Here is a 17,716-nt window from a genome sequence, read left to right on the forward strand (position 1 = left end):
ATTTGACTTTACATGGATTAGACCTGCAAGTACAACTGCGCAATCCCAAGTTAAAATAAAAATAATTAAGTACTTCCTCTATCACAAGTAGCATTTTCTTTTTATTCTATCCCATGAAGAGTCCAACAAAGAAACATCAGCAATGATACTACTAACCTTGAGACCTTGAGGCCAGGAATAACATTTCACTACCTAGCTACCTAGACCTTGGCTCCAGTAATGAAAGCAACATGGCAGTCAAATTATATTCCATGTTCAAATCATATTTTATATTTTTAAACAAATAAATTTAAATTCTAAATATTAACTACAAAAGCTATGGTCAATCACAACTCCAACTTGAACTTTGAAAATTCCAAATAAACTGAATCTTTTTTTGGTTTTCATGGACAAAGGTTTACTAAGCTTCAAAAAAGCAACTAGACTGCCAGAGAAGATATAATCACTTACTTTAGGCCAAAGTGATGGAACTTAGAACAATAGGTAATCACAACAACCCTAGTACAGTAGGCCATATAGATCAGTATCCAACAACTCTGCCCCTCACCTAAGCATAAACCTGCAGTAACATTCATGGAAGCCCTCCTATAATTGGAACTGCTAGACTTCAAATTTCGAGCAAAATTCATGTTCTCTGCTGCCATAATTCTTCTTTTAAGTGCTGACTGTATAGCCTCTACTTCAATCACATCATCATAAAAACACCTAAGCATTTAAATCTTTAAATAAGTTGGTTGCTTGTAGTAATCCCTCTCGAATCATTTAAAGTGATAGAGATCAAAACTTGGCTTTATTTCAGATCTATGCAGTTTCATTTCTCAAGAACCAATGGATTTTTATTCATACTACAGATCAGGAGATGAGTTTGCTAGCTTTAGGGCATCCACATTCAAACTATATTAATCACAGACACCTCAATTATGTAATATATACACCATAGAGAACAACGACATCAGGTTACGTGATTTTCAATTAGAAAAATTAATTGATGCAGAAGTCCTTGCTTTCTTGGTAGCTGATAGCCCAAACACATGTGCCCTCAGCTACTTATCGATATACCCTGTCGCTACAAATTAAATAGATGGTCACTTAGATACTGCATAATTGACTGGGGTTTGTTCTCACCAAATAAATTATATACTCCCCCATCTTAAAATGGATAATAAAAACCATGCTAAAGAAATTTACCGAAGCATGTATGAGTAAGAAAAGTGAACAAGCAAAACATAAAGAAACTATTAACTAAAGGATGAGACGTTTTTAGCAGCTACTTTTGTAGATATTGTAGAGCTATGAAAAGTTTATAGGGCAGGGTGAAAAGCTTAATCGTTGATCTCAGGTGCAAGCTTAAGCTATAGCATGCTACATTGCTTTAAAGATAAATTTGTATAAGAGACTGTACAGATTAATCGAGAGTGATAATTAACTAACCAATGCCGTCAAAGAAAATAATCAAATAGATCAGTAAATGTTTTCCAAACATTTGGATTGCCATACCTGTTGAGAAAACAAAATGCTTTATGTGTCAGCATCAAAATTACACAAGAGAAAATAATATACAAAAGGGAACACCATCAAGCAGAGAAATATAAATCAGCTCCATATCTAAGTACAGGCGCTCATAAACATATGCAGGCCCAAAATATATAGTTTGCTAAAATTAAACCAGTAAAGATCTGAATAGACTGCAAAGTCTTAAATGCGAATAAAGAAACCAAATTTTTGAAAAGGTAAATATTATAAGAATCATGCACATATAAGATTAGATGAATGAATAGTTAAATGAACTAACGAGGAAACTGTGACAATAAACTTTTAAAGTTAAGAAACCAGATGAATGAACAATTAATTGAAATTATGAAGAAATTGCAACAATAAACTATCAAAGATGGAGACTGAAAGGTTAGTTCTTGCGCTTGCTCCAATGTTACAGAAATATCACTTCAAAATTGGTTGTTCTACTCCAGTTTTTTGAGATGGATCCTTAACACTAGTACTGATATGCATCATGATACTTTTAAAGAGAGATTAGTTTTGACTTTTGAGAAATATAGTCTAATGCGGAGCACATTATTTTATAGAGGGTGATTTAGTTCTGAGAAAATATAATCCAATCATCAGATATTAATGGCACCTTAAAGGCTAGTATAACCATAACAAGGTTTTTATTATACAAAACGTTTATAAAACCCCAACAAGCTGCTCCTAACTTTCGTATTGATCTTTCTAAAATCTACTGTAAGATGCTCCAAGGACTGTGAGAACTGTCTTTGTCATCCTCTTTTTCCTAATTGATGTTCTTCAGGTTTCAGATATTTCTCTAAGCAATAAATTTGATCCCTAGATATATCGTGAATAGAAAATAAGAGAAGTATATATTACAGGACCTTTAGTAGGACTGGGGTTTACATGCTTATCTTTGGAATAATGTCAGCAAAGTTTTTACCAAACATTATGCAATACTAATAACAAGATAGGATTCACTTGGAACTGGATAAAGAGCCATAGTCTAAAGAACTCACTTCCTCAAGCACTCATAATAGAACCTATAGACCCGTGTGATTTGCACTAGGAGACAATATTTAGCAACATTTTGACCAAGTATGCGGATCTCATCTTCTCTCAATTAGTTTGCCAGTGACCAAGTACTCCAAAAACATGGAGAAAATTGATCCAATATCTGATCCCAAAATAGGTAAACTGTGCTAGATTAAGCAAATAAAATTTTGAGAAAATCAAGGTGAATGAAAGCTTAGAATTGCAGAACTAAGGTTGGAAGTCAAAGCAATTAGTAAACTATTCCTCAATCCCTCATCACAGTTGGAATTCAAAGCACCTAGCAGAAACTCTAGTAGAAAACTTTTCTAGAACATATTCATGGTATACAGATGTATGAAGTGTAATAAACAACTTGTAAGAATAGAACCAAACTTTACAAAATTGCGAGCCTTTTAATGTCATTTCATAAATATAGCAGTCTAGAACCAAATTTACATAAGATTAATCATGTAAACAACTATTTCAATGAAGCTAAATAACTTATAATTCCAGTAGATAACACATGAACAAAATTGTAAACTACAACATCCACCCAGAAATTTAAATAGGCAACATTCGAATAGAATGTAAAACAAATATTTCAGCAGAAAAAGAACATAAATTCAATTATCTCAAATAGAGGAAAACCGAGGAAAAACCTTCATCACAATGAACATGAAAAATACTACTTAAACACGACAAACACTTATCAATACAACTGAAAACAAGAAGATACATCACTAAAATTTTTGAAATCACACTTTCTCGGCCATCAAAGTTGTGATTGTTAAATACTATAAAAAAATACCCACAAACAAACGGCACAAGAATAATTAGAAAAACTTCAAAAATTTACGAAATCCTTATAAAAAAAGATAATCAATCAATATATTAAACTAATTTCACCGAAATGTTCCAAAATAAACAATTACGAAATACAGTTAACATATATACCTTCATAAAATTGCAAACAATATCGAGCCTCCATCGTAAAAATTCTATATATGTATATAAAATATGTTCAATAACAGATTTGAACAATCCAGTCACACATATTCTACTAAAGCGCAAGAAAGAACAAAAAATTTAATTTCAATCAAAAAGGAGAAAGACAAGAAATAGATGAGGGAGGACAATCTTACTCTTAGATGAGTAACGAGCAAGAACTTCAACCTTTGAGTGATGATGAATGAGAGATTTAGGAATATAGGAAATGAAATTTAGGGATTTTACATCAAGAGAGGGCAAGAGAGAGTGGCATCTTTTGGCAATTGAAGAGAGAGAGTTAGTAACTTCTAGAGAGAGACGAACAATTTATTATTTATTAATATAAATATATTTCATATCCCGCTGAAATTTTCACATTTGGTGACCAGATATTCTTTTCCCATGTACTTAATTTTGTTTTTTTACATCTATAGAGACTACTAAATAATTTCATCCCTAAAAGTGTACTTTTAGGAACCATATTTACAAGTTGGCTCTAAATCGTAGGTCTCTAATAACTAGTTTTCTTGTAGTGCAAATTTAGTAAGTGCGAATCTTGGCTAAGGTCAGTAGCTTTCCTTGGTCATATAATTTTTGGTGATGGAATTAGATTTTATCCTCAAAAGATCAAAGCAGTGACTAGCCCAGGCCCATCTCTCTGTCAGATATCAGGAGTTTCTAAGGTTCGGCTTGCTATTATCAATGGTTCATTTAAGGATTTTTATCTACTGCATCCCCTATGTCCAGATTTACTCTGTTGAAAGTCAAATTCTAGTGGTCAGATTCTTGTGAAAAGAGTTTTCAAGAGTTGAAGACTGGACTCACAACAACTTTGGTTTTGACCCTACCATATGGTTCTGACGGCTTTGTTATGTATTGTAATGCCTCTAGAGTTTTATTGGGGTGTGTTCTGATGTAGAGAGGTAAGTTCATAGCCTATTTCTCCAGGAAACTTAAAACCCATGAGAAGAATTACCCTACTTATGATCTTGAGTTAGCAGCAGTAGTGTTTACCTTACAAATTTGGATGAACTATTTGTATGGTGTGTACGTTGATGTGTTCACTAATCATAGGAGCCTACAGTATGTGTTCTCTCAGAAAAACCTCAAGCTCCATCAGATAAGTTGGTTGGAGTTGTTGAAAGACTATGAGATAAGTTGGTTGGAGTTGTTGAAAGACTATGACATGAGTGTCCTGGATCATGTGGAAAAGGCCAATGTAGTGGCCGACGCTCACAGTAGAATGTCTATAGGTAGTTTTTCCCATGTTGAGGTCAGTAAGAAGAAGTTAGCCAAGGAAATTCATCAACTACCCCAACTAGGTATCCGCTTAGTCGATTCAGCAGAAAGAAGTATATGGGTGTAGAGTAACTCAAAATGATCTCTAGTTTCTGAACAGAAGGAAAAGCAGGATAGGGATCCCAGTCTAGTCCAGTTGAAGAAATTATCCAGAAATAAGAAGGTAGAGGTTTTCTCCTATGGGGGAGATGGTGTTTTAAGTTGTCAGGGTAGTCTGTGTGTGCCAGGTGTAGATGAATTGAGGCACCAAATTCTTGCAGAAGTGCATAGTGTATGATACTCTATTCATTCAGGAGCCATGAAGATGTACCATGATTTGCGGGAGATCTATTGGTGGAGTAGGATGAAAAGAGACATTGCAGAGTTAGTGGCTAAGTGCTCAATATATCAGCAGGATAATACTGAGCATCACAAGCCTAGTGGGTCTATGTAGGATTTTAGTATTCCCACCTAGAAATGGAATGAAGTGAAAATGAACTTTGTGACATGTTTTCCCCGTACTCGTTATCAGCATAATTTAGTTTGGGTTGTTATAGACAAGATAACCAAATCAGCTTATTTCCTTCCAGTCCATGCCTCCTACTCAGTCGAGGATTATTCCAAACTTTCTATCAATGAGTTAGTCATATTGCACGGTGTTCCATTTTCCATTATCTTAGATAGAGGTAACTAGTTCACCTCTCATTTTTAGAAATCATTCAAAAAGGGTCTTGGTTCCCGAGTTCACCTCAGTACAACTTTTCATCCTCAGACGGATGGTCAAGAAGAATGGACAATACATATTTTAGAGGATATGATGAGAGCATATACGATGGACTTTAAGGGTAGTTATGATGACTATTTTTCTTTGATTGAGTTTGCATATAATAATAGCTACCACTCAAGTATTCAGACGGCTCCATTTAAGGTTGTTTATGAGAGAAGATGAAGATCTCCCATTGTTTGGTTTGAAGTGGGTGAGGCCATAGTAATAAGGCCTGACTTGGTGTTTTATAACTTAGAAAAGGTCCAGTTGATTAGGGAAAGGCTTAAGACATCTTAGAGATGATAGAAATCGTACACAGATATGTGTAGAAAAGATCTCGAGTTTGAGATTAGTGACTATATGTACTTGAAGATCTCTCCTATGAAAAGAGTGAATCAGTATGGAAAGAAGAGGAAACTCAGACCCTAATATATCAGACCTGACCAAATTTTTAGCTATTTTGAAAAGGTAGCTTATGAGCTTGAGTTTCCCTTAGATTTATTTTCAATCTATCCAGTGTTACATGTCTCCTTGCTAAAAAAATTCACAGGTGACCCATCAGCTCTAATCCCCATAGAAGGCATAGATGTTCAGAATAGCCTCTCTTATGAAGATATTCCAGTCAAAATCCTTGATTATCAGATTCGTAGATTGAGGAAGAAAGAAGACACTCTAGTCAAAGTTCAATGGCGGAATTAGTTCATTGAGGGAGATACTTGTGAAGTTGAAGAAGATATGCAGACAAAGTATCCTCACCTCTTCTACACAAACTCAGATTCACCTCAAGGTTATAGTTTTCCATAAGCTTATTCAGATTTAGGTTCAAATTTCAGTTACAAACTTGGTATTAGTTAACATCGCATGTTCATTCATATGTTCATGAGTCAGTTCAGTCATGTATTCATGCATCAGATATGCATGTCCAGTATGAGAAACACAGTTTATCAGTAATCCCAGTCATGCATTCATGGATCATGTTTAGCTATACTCATGCATCAGTTATGTATGTTCAGTATGATAATTGAGCATACCAGTAATATTAGTCATACAATCATGTTCCAGATGTTCATGTCCAGTAAGCAAGTAAGTCTCTCTGTATTCTCAGTGTCAGAAGTCTTATTCAAGGATGAATGTTCCCAAGTGGGAGATAACTTAATACCCCACAAAATCCTAAGCTTAATTCAGTCCTTTAAGCTTATCAAGGGGTCCCAGACATAGAATATTTTAGCTAAGTACTCAAACTTAGTGTAATTTTAGCCTATGAAGGTTGGCAACATAATTTTGCGAGCTTTACAACCATTAAATATTGATGTTTACATTTATTCACGATAAGGGAAGTCCATTGGTGTTCCTGGATGAGTTTTGGATTTTTTGGACATCGTTTCAAACATGTTTGAGTTCCAAAAATACTGGGTCGATGCTATCTCAACACGTTGCATTGACCATCACATCAATGTATGATTTCCCCCAGCTTTAGTTCAAATTCCAATGAACCAATACAAACTTGATGCGATGCATTGGCTATTGCGTTGATGCTATCGATACGGCGCATCGATCTGCGCATCGGTAACACAGTTTTTAGTCATTTAAAGACCGCATTATTGGGGGTATTTTTGTATTTTTTCCTAGTCCCTCATCCCATAAAATATGAAATTAAACACCCTATAGATCAAATATAGTCATTCTTTCTCAAATTCTCTCAAGAACAAAATGCTAGTAGATTTAATTTCAAATCAAGGGCACGAGATTCCACCATAAACTTTTAGAAATTCATCAGTAAAGGTATGTAAAGTTTTTATCCATGGGTTCCTTCCACCCTCAGAGTCCAAGAATCTCTTTTGAACTTCAAGTAATTGATTTGATGATTTCTATGTTTGGAATTAAAGTGTATCCATGATTGTTAGTTGTATTAAGTTTCTAATTCATGATTATATATATATATTTTTTGAAATTGATCATTATGTGTGGAGATTTATGAGAATCCATGATAAGTCCTTGAATTCTGAAATTTGAGTTGAATTATTATGCGCACTTGTTGTTCAACAAAGGTGCATATATTGTGCTCACCAAGGGCTTACTAAATTTTCCATGTGAACTATTAAGAAAATGAAATCATGTCAAGTTAGCTTGTGCGAAAGTTATATTATGCAAGTGTTTGTCAAAATGCCCCAATGAATGAATGATGATCAAGTACTTAGCTTATATGCATCAAGTTGTGCCATGTCTCTTAGTTTATGGTATCGAGTCCTAGGGGTACTTGTACTCAATAATTTAGCTGATTACCTAGAGCCATGGTCAGTCATAAAATAGTATCAATAAAAACATAATCAGTAGTACTCTGAGTTAGTTACAGAACTCAAGAAAACTCAGTAGAATCAGTATTAGTCCAGTATAATTTAGTATACCGTTCAGATCTGAAAAAACTCAGTTAACTAATAGGATTTAGTAGTATTCTGTCAGTCAACGGAACTCAGTGAACTCAGTTCATTCAAGCTAAATAGTAATCTTAGTAACCGTTTGATCCAGCCTAGTACAGACTAGAAATCCATTCAGTATCTATTCAGTAAGTAGTAAGATTCAGCAATAAGTTAACCCAGTGATGGGGGCATTCCTGTTAACAAAGGGTTTGACCCTTAGCAACAGTCTCTATGTTATAGAACTATGTAGCCTGCGTAGGTTGAGATATCTTCTTGCTAGATATTATGAGGGTTGATATTTCTCATTCGAGTTATCTTTCCAACAAGGGTTGATGAAAAAGATTCTTGTTAGAGAGGCTTAACTCACAGCTTGTCCTGGCTTATAGGTTGGACCCCAATTAGGTTAGAGAGGGGCATGTCGGTTAGATGAATACTTCCCATAGTCTCAGTTCCAATATCAGTCACAAAATTGAAATCAGTTTAGTTCTATAGATTCAGTACTAGCAAACATAGTCACTTAGATCAGTATGGAATACAGTATGGTTCCACAGTATTAAGAATTATCAGATTCAGTCATTCAGATAAACAGTAATACAGTATACATAAACTCAGATATATCTGTTATTAGAATTCAGATTAAATACTCATTATTAGTACGATCTCAGTTATAGTCTATGTATTCATGCATGTACTCTTACTCAGTTATACTCATGTTATTCAGTATTATTGTGTATGCATATGAACCTATGTATTTCAGCCTACTGCACTGAGCATACCAGTATATTAAAAGTACTAACGCATGCTTTTCTTTGTGCTATGATGTATTATATCATACATTCAGATGCACGAGCTCCATAGTACCCGTAGCAGTTCAGATTCACAGTTTTCAGAGTAGTGGTGAGTCCTTATAGTTTGACGACATGCTTATTATTTATAGTACTTCAGTTTTATTTTAGTAGATGGGGTTAGTTGGGGGCTTATCCCATTAACTCCATAGTTCAGATAGTTAGAAGCTTTTCAGACTAGAGTGTTTTTGACAGTTGTTTAGTTTTCAGTACTTATATCTATTTTTGGTATTTTGATACCGCATTCAGTTTTATTTATAGATTTGAACCTCATAGCATATAATTCCACCTATTTCGACAATCATTACTATATTTTTTACATAGTTATTGCAGCAGGTACTAGTCATGGGTTAGCTTGTGGTCCTTCGGGGTTATGAGCACCATTTAGCATCTGGGGTATAGACTTAGGGCATTAAAAATAGCCCCTTCCAAGGAGTACACTAGGCTTATTAATTACTTCTTTATGATTGTGCCTTTCCTAATTCAAGTCAAATTTTAAAGATTAGATAGGAATGATAAACTTCAAAATTCTTTACATCTTTTAATAAGTGATTCATGTGGATCATTTCTAACATCCTTACGTCTTTCTTCCTATCAATTGAATGCTTCCTGCTAAAACAAGATGAAATTTTCAAAGGATGATATGACTTGGGACACATAAAGAGGAAAAATATTTTTTATGAAGATCGCATTTGTTGTCACTAAAGTCGTTAGCAGCCATTAAAAGAGCTCAAAGATCAATCAAATTGCAATACTAATTATGCCTCCAACACACTTCATTTCGAGTGAATGATAGATATCTCAAAATAAGTGAATAATCTAGGGGAGTTCGAATCTAAATTTTTTGTCTATTTAGGTATGATTTGATCTAGTTTTGAACTAAATTTCAATACTAATTTTTTCATGTTTGAATTTACAGTTGAATTGTTTATCAAAATTGTATGATGAGTGGTATGAAAATTTTATAACTTTTATTCATTTATTAGGACATAGAGTAAAAGAAAATGAGAATGCAACAACTTGACAAAAGAAATATCTGATTACATGCCGAACAAGTTAGTCATTTGTGCAGTAAAGATTCCGATATAAATGGCCAAGTGTAGAGAGAGGGCATTCAGTTCACTTGAAATATCATATCATCTTAAGTGAGCAAATAGATCAAACACAAGAAATCTTTTAATTAGTTGTTTTTGGACTATAATATCTATCTTTTTTTCCCTATGTTTCTCTCTTCAGTTATTTTAGGAGGTAGTTACCCTAGTGTTAGTTCAATCATTATAAAGTCAGGCCATGATCTATATAAGTTGTTTTTTAAGATACTTTATGTGACTTTTTTTCTACATAATTTTAATCACAATGCACAAGTTTATATCTTTGTTATCATTTTCATATTGGTTACATATATTCTCCTGTTTCCTTTACTGTATAGCAAAATAGATAGTGTCTTTATTGCAGTATCTGCAATTTGTCTATTTAAAACTAACATTTGTATCAAATATTTCATCTTAAGGGATTTGTGGTTGATTTGGAGAAGTCATGGATTTTGATATTAATTTCTCACCAGTCTCTGCGCCGATCTTTGATGGAGAAAACTATCAAATATCGGCATTACGAATGGAGACGTACAAGGATGCTTTATATCTATCGAAAGTTGTAGAAGAGGATTACGATATTCAAACCCTACTAAATTATCCGACCACGGTTTAGATTAAAGCACACAAGGAAAAGAATACAAGCAAAATCGAAGGCCAAGGCATGTCTATTTGTTATTGTATCGTCAATAGTTTTCACATGGATAATGTCTCTACAAATTTCTAAAGAAGTATGGGATTATCTTGAGGAAGATTATGCTGGAGATGGGAGATAAAAAGGTAAGAAAGTTTTGAACTTAATTAGGGAATTTCTATTTGAAAATATGAAGGATTCTGAAGCACTGAAGGAGTATTCAGATAGACTTCTTAATACTGCAAATAAGGTGAGGCTACTTAGTTATACACTCGCTGAATAAAAAATTGTTGAGAAGATTCTAGTAGTAGTTCCTAAAAGGTATGAAACAACAATTATGACCTTAGAATATACTAACGATTTGTCAAAAATTTGTTTGACAAAATTTCACAATTCCGTAAAGAATCAAGAATGAAGAAGACCCATTAGACAGGATGTTACAATAGAAGGGGATCTTGTCAGTAAGCACCAGGTTAACAAATTTTTGAAGAAGAAAAAAAATCAAACATTCAGCGAAGTGAAGAAGAAATATCAACCAATAGAAAAAGTAAAAGAAGAAGTGCAAAAAAGAAGTTCCCACTTTGCCATCACTGTGAAAGAAAAGGCCATCCATCATTCAATTGTTAGAGAAGAACTGATGCTAAGTGCAAGAAATGCAATCGACATGCACATGAAGCAATATTTGCAAAAGTAAAACCCAGCAACAGGAAGTAAATGCCCAAGTTGTTGATCAAGAAGAAGAGGACTTCCTTTATGTTGAAACATGCTTCTCAAGTAAGATCTCAACAGATTCTTGGTTAATTGATAGTTGGTGCACTAATCACATAACTCATGGTAAAAGCCTATTCAAGGAGTTGAAGTCCATTAAACTGTAAAACCCCGAGAATCCCAATCGAAAGAAAGTAGAACTATGGTTCAACCTCATGAGAAATAAATATGAGTGATTCTGTAGTTTTATGATAAATTTTGATGTATATTAATGCCTTAAATATGTCCTAGCTATTAGATGAATCAAAACATCCCTTACCGATAAAATTCTTAAGAAGGATTTTGGTATTGTCAGACACAAATGAGTATATCATTTGCTACACTATGAGCTTTTCATCTCATGACCCACCAACAGATATATAATTGAATTATACCAAGAGATATATAATTGAATTATATTTCCAATGATACAAATTTTGCAAAAATCTGGCATCAGAATAAAAAGTTATGGCCATTTTACTGAGATCTATCCGAGCTGCACAAGAACGGTGGGCAAGCTGACGGACAATCAAGTTAACGATGCACCATCACTTTGCCCTTCAAAATTGAAGCAGTAAGGACATTCTCCAGCCCAAAATTGATGGTTGGAGTTATGTTCAGTCACCACAGTAATGGTCCGTACCTCAGACCATCAGTTTTGTCTGAAACAGCGCTGAAATGCTATTTAAAGGGATTTTTGGGTCTTTTTCCACCCCATTTAACACCCAATAATATCAAATCCAAGCACATAACTCCTGATTCATCAATAACATAAAAATTATGTTTTCTTTCAAGATCAAAACCCAAGAACAAGATCCAAACCCTTCTTCAAGAAACTAAGAAATTTAGTATCTTAAAGTTCAAGAACCATAAAAAAAACATCAAGATCCGTGGTTCCCAATCTAAGAACGTTCAAGAAATTTTAGTTATCTTTTCAGATTAAAGATTTTGAGGTATTTTAGATGTTGATTATTGGGTCCCTTCCACCCAAGAAGTTCAAGAATTCTTTTCTAAATTCAAAGATTATAATTTTATGAGATTTTTATCATTTATGTGAATCAAAGTTCCTGTTCATGTTAATGTTGAGTTGTAATTCATGCTTTTGAATACAAGTTTCAAGTCTTGGTATTTCTATGGGTTGAATTTCACTATTTCCATGTTAAATCCATAAATTTTTCATGTTGGTTGGTGTAATCATTATCCTTGGGTGTAGTATTTGTAGTATAACAAAAACATGCTCCCCATATGTTTGACAAACTGCTTATGTGAAGAAAATAGAGTCAATATAGCATGGTTAGCAAGAAATTCATGTAAGCCAAGTGTTTGTCCAAAAGCATTATTGAATAATTTATGATATGTTGTATGCATTCCCATTCATGTGTCTTCCTTATTGAGTGAACTTTGAGACATTGTTATGCATTTCCTCTACCATTACATGTTCATGAGATTCAAGTGATTAGTGAGATGTCATATTGATTATGTTTTAGAAGGTAGACTATTGTCATTTCAAGTATGAGTTGTCCGATTTTATGATGTTTATGTTATCGAGTCCTAAGGGTATTTAATACCCAAAATTTAGCTGCTTGTCTAGATATGAGTAAATCTAAAGATAGTCTAAGTTGTGCTATGCTTAGTGCAATTCAGATAGTTATAGAACATTAGGAAATTCAGTGATCTTAGTATAAGTGCAATCCAATCTCAATATCAGTCTAATCCGACTTAGTATTTAGTTCCAACTCAACAGTATTCAGAAATAATTAGTGTTTAGTAGTGCTCAGTAGTATTATGTATTCAGCTCCGACTTCAGTGAGACTCAGTAGGCTAATAAGAATTTAGTAGCATTTAGCCAAATAGTAGAATCCAAGTAGCATTCCATCAGATAACGGAACTAAGTGAACTTAGTCAGATTAGTTAAGAAGTATAAATGTAACAAATTCAGCTCAGTCCAAGTTCAGTTGAGAATCAGTTTAGAGTCCTTCAATTTGGAGTAAGAACTAGCACCGAGCAAGTGCAGATATAATGACTACCCTATTTGAGAGGAAGAGTCATTAGTAATAGTCCCTGAACTCCAAAACAACATAGCCAGTGCAGGACCAGTTAGATTAATGCTAGACTATTATACTACCTTAAGATTGACTTCCTATTCAGGGTAACCCATTAAAGAAGCTTGACCATAGCAGAGGCCTTCACTTGTGGCACGGTATTGACACCCTTTCGGATGGGGTTATAGGTTGGACTGAATAGTTTAGATTTGGGGCATGTCGATTAAGTGAGAAATCCTCTACAGTTGTAGTTTTGGTATCAGTCTTCAGAGAAAAACTCAAAAATCAGGACTGTCAGATATAGTCACCCATCTCATTAAGGAACTTAGATAGTTCCACAGATTCATAGACCACCCACTAGATAGGCTTGGTCTCATATAAAGTTAATCAGTATTAGTGCTAAAAGTGCTAAAAGATCTAGAGATCACCCATTAGATATGCCTTATCTCAAACTCAGTCCATAATATCTATATTAAAAAATTTAGAGATCTTTCTCTAGATAGGTTTGATCACAGATACAATCATCCCTTATCATTATTAGTAGATTTAGAGATCATCCGTTAGAGAGGTTTGATCTCAAATCTAGTTAGTCGATAGTAGCAAGCTTAGAACATAGTTATTGATATGAGTAGATTTAGTTATTCAGTATTTCAAAGTTAGTAAACTCAGATTTCAGTATTAGTAGACACAGTCATTAGTAATTCAATATTCAAAAACCAGTATTTAGAGTTCATATTCAGTGTTACTGCGATTCCAGTTTTTGTTATTGCATTCATGTATATATCCCCATTCAATATTCTCATGTTTTAAGTTAAGTAAAGTTCATGCATAATCCCTTGCATATAGACTTACCTCATCTAGCATACCAGTATATGTAAAGTACTCACACATACTTTTCTACGCTATGGTGTCTTATACTATAGGTTCATACATACAGGATCTAGAGAACCTATAGCAGTCCAGACTCAGCCAGCAGCAGCAGACATCGAAGTGAGTTCTCTTAATTTGATGGTAATCCTTATTTCATTATCGCATTAGATTTAGTTTATTTTCAGTAGACGGAGTTTGTTGGGGACATATCCCATCAACACCACAGTTCAGATAGTTTAGAGATTTTTTGGACAGGTGTATTCTTATTCAGTTTTCAATATTGATTATTTTAGATGTTTTGAACCTTATGGCAAGTTTTCGCTATTTTTCCATATTTATTACCTATATGATACAGTGCTAAGGTACATATATCAGAAGAGGGTTAGTTTGTCATCCTTCAAGGTTATGAGCATTGTATGGCATTTTGGGCGTTACATGCTTGGTTATAGAGCCTAAGGTTCTATAGTGTCCTAGGAAATCTAGAAAGTCGTATCTAGTAGAGTCTTATGCATGGGTTTGTTGTGGGCCACATTTGTGTACAGGAGACCATAAGATGTTTTACGAATAGTTTCCCTTTTTCTAGTATTCACATCGTGTGAGTGAGCATGAGCTCGAGTTGAACTCTCAATGTTATCAATTTCCTTATTTTATTTCAGAATATGCCTCCTTACAGAGATAATGACCATAGGAATGACAATCAGCCACCTCAGCTCATAGATCCTCCAAATAAGAATGTCTCACATGCAGAGTCCCGAGCAGCTTCTCAGGTACTAGCCTTAGCTGTGATGACTAATGTTCAGGGGAATCATTAGGATACATCACCACCTCATCAAAATGAGGATACTGCCGCAACTAGGATAAAAAATTTCATGAGAATGAATCCACCAGAATTTTTTGGGTGAGTAGCAGGTGAGGACCCACAGTTTTCTCTTGAGTAGGTAAAGAAGATCACCAATATTATGAATGTTTTTAAGAAGAAGAGTGTAGATTTAGCATCCTATAGGATAAAGGATATTTCTCATGATTGGGCAGTGATGTGGAAGAAGAGTAGAGGGGAGGATGCAACTCCTATGACTTGGCAGAAGTTTTGAGATGCTTTTCTAGACAAGTTCTTCCCTCTTGAGATAAGGGAAGCAAATATTGAGGAGTTTATGAACTTAAGGAAGGGTTCCATGAATTTTAAGGAGTAATTCTTGAAGTTCAACCAATTAGCCAATTATGCTCTCGATTTGATAACTGACCCTAGAGCGAGTATGAGTAAGTTTGTGACTAGTGTGTTCAGGTTGGTATTGAAAAGTGTAGAAGCTCCATGCTCAATAGAGACATGGATCTTGCTAGGTTAATGATGCATGTGCATTAGATAGAGGTATACAAGTTTAAATATAGAGAGTGGTTGAATAAGAGAGCCAAAATAGATAGCAATAATTTTTCTCAGGAAGGGTCTCAGGGTGGTAACCGTTCTCAGCATAGTCAGAAATTTTTAATCCCAGCTCCATCCTCAGCTAGTGTACCTGCACCAAAGTTTAAGAATGTCATTCATGATGGGGTGCCAGGCTCCAAAACCCAGGGTAGTGCCAGCAATATTCATACCTATCCGCTTTGTAGAGAGTGTGATAAGAATCACCTAGGTGTGTGTAGAGAAAATAACTAGGTATGTTTTGAATATGGTAAGCCAGGCCATAAAATACGAGAATATAGAGTGCTAGCTCAGAGGTGTAGAGAATTATGTTAGCAGGGTATCACTTTCAGTGCCAATAGTGGTCAGCATCATAACAGACTCTATGCATTTCAAACTCACCATGATCAGGAAAGGTTCCCTGATATAGATTAGGGTACGTTATGAGTCCTTCATCTTTATGATATGTATCCTTAAATCCTTTGCTCCCATTTTGAGCTTAATTTTTCAGCATGAGTTAGTTAGTAGAGCCAGTAAGTCAGTTTAGCAGTCAAATAGTTAGATTCGTATAGTTAGTTATCTCATCTCTTCACCTAATCATGATATTAGAAATCTCCAAAATGTAACTATTCAAAGATAGAGTATCCTAGTAGTTGTGAGTATAGCTCAGTTCACGTATTATTCATTAGTTTCAGATTTTAGATGATTAATCATGACCCAGTTCGTAGGTGCCCCATGCACCGCCCCAGTATTTCAGCAAAGCATTCTTAGAGGGACATAATGTCCCAAGGGGGAGATATCCTATGGCTCCCAAATATTTTCCATTCTTTTAACCCATTTAGTTTCATGGTCAGATCCTCATTACAAGTTTTGTATCAGTTATCATTGCATATTCAATCAAGCATTCCAGAGTTAGTTCAGTCAAATATTCTAACATTAGATATGCATGTTCAGTAAAAGAAGTTCAGTTTATCATTAATTTTTGTCGTTCATTCATGAATCAGTCATTTATGTATTAGATATGCATGTTCACTAGAAGATGTTTAGCTTATTAGAAATTTCAGAAAGGCTTTCATGAAAATAACTCAGCCATACATCCATGAATCAGATAGGCATGTTCAAAATAAGCACTCAGAATATCAGTAGTTCCATTTGTATATTCATGATTCAAATACTCATGTCCAGTAAGTAAGTTTAGTCTACTTGTATTCCTAGGATAACCAACCTCATTTGAGAATGAATATTCCCAAGGAGAGATATTGTAATACCCCGAGAATCCAAACCAATAGTAGAACCATGCGTCAAGATCATGAGAAATAAATATTAGTGATTTAGTAGTTTTATGATAAAGTTTGATGTACATTAATGCTTTAAATACATCCTAGTTATTAGACGAATCAAAACATCCCTTACAGATTGAAGTCTTGAGAAGTATTTTGGTATAGTACAACTTAAACCATCATATATTTTGTTATACTACTAATTTTTTAGCTCATTACCAACCAAAAGATAGATAATTGAATCAGCTTTCCAACTATACCAATTTCTCCAAAATTTGGCATCGGAGTAAAATGGTATGTCCATTTTACTGAGATCTATCCGAGTTGTCCAAGAGCGACGGACAAGATGATGGACCATCAAGTCAGCCATGGACCATTGCTTTGGCCATCAAAACTGAAGTAGTAAGGCTATTTTACCACCCGAAAATAATGGTTAGAGTGATGGTCAGTCACCAGAGTGATGGTCCATCACTCAAACCGTCAGTTTTGTCCGAAACAGCGCTGACACACTATTTTAAAGGGAATTTTGGGTCTTTTTTCACCCTATTTAACACCCAATCATGTCAATTCAAAGAACGTAACTACTCATTCATCCCTAATATCAAAATAAGGGTTTCTTTCAAAATCAAAACCCAAGAACAAGATCCAAACCCTTCTTTGAGAAACTAACAAATTCAAGTTCTTCAAGTTCAAGAACCATAAAGAAAACATCAAGATCCGTGTTTCCCAATCCAAGAACATTCTAGAAACATTAGTTATCTTTCAAGATGTAATTTTTGAGTTATGTTAGGTGTTGGTTCTAGGGTCCCTTCCACCTAAGAAGTT

The 17,716-nt window shown here is 34.5% G+C and overlaps 1 long non-coding RNA gene across 2 annotated transcripts; it reads right to left on the bottom strand.

Annotated features, from left to right (window-relative positions):
- Positions 1-436: 436 nt before the first annotated feature.
- Positions 437-3,835, bottom strand: LOC124887949. 2 transcript variants are annotated; one of them, XR_007045591.1, is made up of 3 exons: positions 3,681-3,835; positions 1,432-1,497; positions 437-705 (listed from the first exon to the last, which is right to left on the bottom strand). It is a non-coding gene; the product is annotated as an uncharacterized LOC124887949 (long non-coding RNA). The 2 variants fall into 2 exon arrangements; XR_007045592.1 differs by lacking the exon at positions 437-705 and adding an exon at positions 713-1,066.
- Positions 3,836-17,716: the final 13,881 nt, after the last annotated feature.

This window comes from Capsicum annuum, chromosome 10, assembly GCF_002878395.1.
Source record: "Capsicum annuum cultivar UCD-10X-F1 chromosome 10, UCD10Xv1.1, whole genome shotgun sequence".
In the NCBI taxonomy this organism is placed as follows: Eukaryota; Viridiplantae; Streptophyta; class Magnoliopsida; order Solanales; family Solanaceae; genus Capsicum; species Capsicum annuum.